The sequence below is a fragment of the Dipodomys spectabilis genome, unplaced genomic scaffold, assembly GCF_019054845.1.
Source record: "Dipodomys spectabilis isolate Male_0828 unplaced genomic scaffold, ASM1905484v1 ptg000064l, whole genome shotgun sequence".
In the NCBI taxonomy this organism is placed as follows: Eukaryota; Metazoa; Chordata; class Mammalia; order Rodentia; family Heteromyidae; genus Dipodomys; species Dipodomys spectabilis.
In genome coordinates this window covers 2,131,937-2,138,344 of record NW_024870741.1, presented here as the reverse complement: position 1 = coordinate 2,138,344, position 6,408 = coordinate 2,131,937, and positions in this window count along the sequence as shown.

Genomic DNA, 6,408 nt, shown 5'->3' with positions numbered 1-6,408 from the left:
CAGACTTTCCTACAAGGGCTGACTTTTAAAAGTGATCCTCAGACCTCAGCTTCCTGAGTAACTAGGATGACAGACAGGAGCCACCTTTGCCGGCCGTGTGTGTGTGTGTGTGTGTGTGTGTGTGTGTGTGTGTGTTTGTATGTTTGTGTGTGAGTGAATGTGTGTGGAAGTGGGTTGTAACAAGGAGCACTGGGCCCTTTTGTAACTTCTAACCACTATCTTTGGGTGGTGTATGGGCTTTGTGGCTGAAGTCTGGGGGCCTGGAAGGGTGAGACGCTTGTATGGGACTCAACACCATTAAATTATAAGACCAAGGGATCTTTGTGCCCTGGAACTGTCTACTCACTTGGGCCTGGTGGTGGCAGAGAGAGCTTGGGAGGACCTGGGGGTGGGGCCCACAGGGGGTGGCTCCTCAGGGGGACAGAGAGTGTGACCAGCATTTAGTAAGGATGTGAGTCCTGTTAGTATGAAGCGTATTGGCGTCGGTCAGACTCTGGGTCTTCTGATCATGACGTCTGAGGGGGGAGCCTACCCTATTTTAAATCTTGACCTGTGATTTCCAGATCTCAGTCTCCTGAGTAGACAGGATTATAGGCATGAGCTTCTGGCACCAGGCCTCTGATTCTTTTTGGTATATTAGAGTTTGAACTCAAGGCCTAGGTTTTCCAGTCAGGTCTTCTACCATGGGAGCTAAATTTTTCTTTCTTGGTCATTTCGAAGATAGAGACTCAATATATGCTCAGGTTGGGATGGATCACGGTTCTCCTGTGACAGGCATGGGCCACCATGCGTAGTCATCTGTAGTTGGGATGGTAGACATGTTGCGCCATGCTCAGTTCTTGACAATTCTGTGAGCATTTGAAGAGAAGATAGCTATAAAGGGCTCAGAAGGGGCCTGTTATTTATCGTGCAACAGGTATGGGATTATGAAACAAAACATGGCTGTCTTTCATCCTTACCTTATCCCCATGAGGAAAGGGATCCTTCACTGTGTTCAGTTTTGCAGCTGGGGAAAATGAGGCACGAAGAAGCTGGATGGCCTACTCATTTCCCCCAGCTCACAGGAAGCTCGGTCTGACTTCTCTGCCATGCTCCCTAAGACTATGGGTGCTAATCAGTCCACTTCTTGTGGTAGGAAGTACACTTCTTGTCAGTCAAATCTGGGCCTGGGTGCTGTCCCCGAGCCCCTCAGATCAAAGCTAACGTTCTACCACTTGTACCACAGCACCACTCCTGGTTTTTTGGTGGTTCTTTGGAGATAAGAGTCTCAAAGATGTTCCTGCCTGTGCTGGCTATGAACCATGATCCTCATATCTCAGCCTCCTGTGTAGTTACCATTATAGGCCTGTGCCACCGGCACATGGCTTAAGTGTACTTTTGACTTTCTCTCTCTGTCTCTCTCTCTCTCTTTCTCTCCCTTTCTCTGTCTGTCTGTCTGTCTCTCTCTCTCTCTCACAGGAAATTGTTGAATGGGTGCTGCAGGAGGTGGCTTAGTGTCCCCATGTAGCTGGGACCCAAGATGGCCCTCTCATTCTGGAGGTGGGCTGTGGGTCAGGAGCTGTCTTGCTCAGGCTGTTGAACTAGCTCCCTGAAGTATGCCCCTCTGTGCCCAGGCTAGACCATGATGGTTATTCATCGTCAGTCCATCTGCTGAGTCCTTCTCCACTATTCGCTGCTAACCAAAGTGGATGAGGAGGCATCGCGTTTTCCAACTGCACAGCACGATCCCGGGCCTCTGATCCTCACCACCACATATTGGGCCAGACCCTGATGATAAGAAAATGAATTCACTCTATGTCTACTTTCACTTTGTGTCATTTTGGGGAGAGGGGGCAGTGTGCAGAGGAAAGACCCCAGGCCTGACACCTGCTGGGGGACATTTGTTCTTGTGACAGAGCCAAGTCATTGCTGTGCATAAGAAAGAAGCCGCTATCAGACTGACCCAGAAAAACGCTCAAAGGTAGGTAGGCTGTTGAAGTATCAAACCCGCCTATGTCTGCTTTCTCAAAACATGGAGGGTGTAGTGTGGGTGGCCTGGGACTGGCCCTAGGGGATAATAAATGGATGGTGGTGAACAGGTGCTGGTGGCTGAGGTCTGATGGTCGTGACTCAGAGCCAGCTCAGGCAGGAGAGTCTGTGATATTCTTATCTCCCATAAACCACCTCCCCCCACTAGAAAAAAAGACAGATGTGGTGCTGTGGCTCAAGTGGTAGAGCTTCAACCTTGAGTAAAAGAAGCTCAGGGATGACACCGAGGCCCTGAACCCAAGCCCTAGGACTCACAAAAAATAAAATAAATGAATAATGGGCACCTCTTATGTTACTACCAAAAAGGATGGATTCAGTCTCCTCTCTGGTACTTGTATCCAAAGGTAAGGGTCTTCCCTTGATGTTCCTCTAAACCTCTCCTTCTGTCTATTATCTCTCCCGGCTTGAGCTGCAGGATAGTATTTAGATCATCCTTCTTGAGATGATCTTAAGTACCATCCCCTACCTTCCCTCCTTGGGATGGGGATCCTGGATTTACTCACCACTGGGAGAATGAGGCACTGCGGACATGGGGGTAAGTATCCCCGCAACTCATACTCTCACACACACTCACCTAGTCCAACTCAGAGTAGCCTTTTCCAAAAACACTTTTTCTCCCTGGATTAACTGACCTAGGAGAGGAACTTGATCCCCTGTAAATGACTATTTTAACTAGGGCTTGCAGTTGACACGAGATAAACAGAAGCTCAAAAGAAAGGCTCTGGTGCCTGTCACCTCTGGCTCAGGCTCATGCCTGACATCCTGGCTACTTGGGAGGCAGAGATCTGAGGATCAAAGTTCGAAGCCAGCCATAAGCTGGAAAGCCAGTGAGACTCTACTCTCCATGGAACCACCAAAAAGTTAGAAGTGGAGCTGTGGCTCAAGTGATAGAGCACCAGCATTGAGCACAAAAATTCAGAGACAGGTCCCAGATCCTCAGTTCAAGCCCACATAAAGAAATGGTCCCATGTGTTGCCCCCAGACTGCTTGAGCCTTGAGTGCTCTCTTCCAGAGTGTGATACAGCACCGGTCTCTGGGTAGTGTATCAGAGCCTTCAGAAATTGGGTGGTAAAAGCCAGACCTTCCCCCTTTGTGCTTTCTGAACACACACCAGCTGGTAGGTAGAGCTTGACAAGGCCAGCAGCCTGCAGAGCAGAGAAGATCCCTCTCTGACAGGGTGATTGGAGCAGGCTTCTTAGAGGCAGCACTTGACAGGGGGTCTTGCTTAACAAAGAGGATCTAACAGGAAGAACAGAGAGCAAAGATGCTGTAGATAAAGGACAACATAGCTGAGCATGTTCATTTCCAGCCAGGGCTAGTGGTGACAAACTCAGTAAAGATGTGTAAGTCTGTCCCAAGACAGGCCCAAGGTGTCACAGAAGAACAGCTATCCAGGGTTGAGATTGTCTCTTAGCAGCAGTGAGCTCGCTAGCACACAGGAAACCTTGGGTTTGATTCCTAGGTCCCGCATACACAGAAAAAGCCAGAAGTGGCACCATGGCTCAGGTGGAAGAGCACTTGCCTAGAGCAAAAGTAGCTCTGGGACAGTGCCTGGGCCCCGAGGTCAAGCCCCAGCACTGTCAACATATAACAGCACTCCAATTGACCTGGGTGACAGGTGAATGACCATGCCCTGTAGCTCTTAGTAGATCCATCTATGCTTTGTATCTCCTTTGAAAGAGGGGATTTGGACACTCCTGCCTGGGCACTCCTGGACCTGGTTATCAGCAACTCTCCTATTGTCTTCCAACTGGATATGGAGTAGCTGGCCCCAGAAATCCTCAGGTACCAGTTGGTAGGGGCAGGAGGATACAGGGCAGCTCCAGATGTCCTAGTGGGTCTGATCTGCCCAGATGACTAGGCCATCCAGAGGAGGTGGATGGAAGCTTAGAGAGGGGTAGTGATGTGAAAGGAGCCCTTTAATGTCCATGGTCCTACCCAGATTTCAAGCCTCACTTTGCTGTCCCTGAGAGAGGTTAAAGAGTGTAGGTGGTACTGTCTAGAGGAGGACTAGGTGGAAATTCTAAAGAATGAGGGACCATAAGCCCTGTGCTAGTGGCTCATGCCTGTCATCCTGGCTATTGGGAGGCTGCGATCCAGAGGATCTTATTTCCCAACCGAGGCAGGAAAGTCCCATGAGAGTCTCATCTCCAACCTCCAGCTGAAAGTGGGCCATGGCTCAAGTAGTAGAGCACTGGCCTTGAGCAAAAATCATCATCAGGGAAAGTACTCTGTGTAAGAAGGTGGCTGAATCTGGGCGATGCCAGTGGCTCACAACTGTAATCTTAGCTACTCAGGAAGCTGAGATCTGAGGATCACAGTTCAAAGTTAGCTTGGGCAAGAAAGTCTGTGAGACTATCTTCAGTGAACCACCAGAAAACCGGAAGTGGTGCTCTGGCTCCAGTGTTAGAGCACACATCTTCAGCTGAAGAGCTGAGGGACTGTGTGCAGGCCCAAAGTTCAAACCCTATGACCCACAACCAAAAATAAGGTGGCTGAGTTTTCTTCATAGCGTTGTGTACAGTAGGAAATGCTATGCTGTGTTAGGAGCCATTCCAGATGTGTGAGAAGCTCTGAGCTTTGTCTACACTTGGTCTGAGGACAATAGTGCCATCTTCTCGGGGGTTGGGATATTCATGTGCTCAGGGCCTTGGGCTACCCGTTTGTTTGTTTGTTTGTTTGTTTTTATTGTGTGTGTGTGTGTGTGTGTGTGTGTGTGTGTGTGTATGTATTTTTCCCTCATCTTTCTCTGTCCACTTCCTGAGTGCCTGTCTGCCTATTCCTGAATTTGTATGGTGCCTCTCCTCCATGGCATCCTTGTCTTTAGCCCCCTATCAGGATCTATAATGAGTTCTAAATTTCCAGAGACCTGAATATTCCAGCTTTTCTTTGGGGCCCAAGATCGACTGTCCATATCTTTGTCCGCTTCCAAAGGATTCTGGGTCAGCAGCGCCAGCTAGCATATGTTCTCCCCTGCCTCTGGGGGGCGGGACAGAGTCAGTTGTCATGCGATGTGTTGTCCTTTTCTTCAGCTGGGCCTCTGGCTGCACATCCTACTCCCAGCAGGCTTGCAGTGGAGTGGAGGAAGAGTGGTTAACAGTCACTGGCCAACTCGAGCTTGAGGGCTGACTGAAGGCTGACCCAGCAAGGATGATCAGGGGCTACATGGGAGGTGAGGCCAAGGTGGCTTGGAAATATTGGTCGATATCTTGTCACAGGCAAGTCTATCTTCTGGCCCTAGCAGGACCTCTCAGGTCCTTCTAGATAATTCTTGATGTCCAGAATACAGAGTCACAGATTTTGATCTCTAGGGCCAGGGAACTGGGGGATGAGAGACTGGTTTGGCTAGTACCTCAATGTTCTGGGGCATTATCCTTGACCTGGCTATGTACCCCTTGTGTAAGTTCACTTCTTAACCCAGTGCTGGCCATGCACTGGCCACTTGTGCTGTGGAAGTGACAGGAGCGGAAGTGAGATCTAGAATGACCAAAATCTGGATTTATGGCCTGGTTGGGGGGCAGGGAGTCTTTAAAAAATCTTTGAGCTGGAACTCAGACCTTGGCACTGTCCCTGAGCTTCCTTTGTTCAAGGCTAACACTCTAACACTTGAACCACAGCTCACCTTTCATCTTTTTTAGTAGTTTAATAGACAGAAGTGTCTCACATATTTTCCTGCTTGGATTGGCTTCAAGTTGCCACCCTAAGAGCTCAGCCATTTAAGTATCTAGGATTGCTGGTATGAGCCACTGGTACCTGCTAAGGATGTGTGTGTGTGTGTGTGTGTGTGTGTGTGTGTGTGTGTTTACCAGGGCTTGAATTCAGAGTCTTGGTGGTATGCTTTAGCTTGTTTGCACACGGTTGGTGCTGTACTACATGAACAGTAGTACAGCAGTACAACAGTAGCTCTCCTACCCATCTTTTTGGTGATTCATTGGAGATAAGAGTCTGCCCAGGCTAGCTTTGAATCTTGATTGATCCTCAGGCCTCAGCCTTGAGTAGCTAGGATTATAAGCATGAGCCAATGGCACCCAGCTGCAAGGCTGTGTTTTCATAATCTCTTCTGTTCTAACAGCTGTCTTCTTGCCCTGGCCTAGATCTCTGACTTCCACATCAACTCCCAGCAGCCCCTGACTGAGTGAAGAATGTAAAGCTCAAACCTGATCCCATTTTTTTTCCCTCAGGGTAGGAGGTTATGTTTCATCTGAAGTCAGGGTTAGGAGGGGAAGCTGTAGATGGGTGCTCAGCTGGAGAGAGGTAGTCTGTTTTAGCCAAGAAAGAAACTGTGGCCAGATGGTAATAACTCATGCTCTCATATTCCTAGCTCCTCAGGAGTCTGAGATATGAGGATTGCCATACAGAGGCAGCCCAGCTAGAAAAATC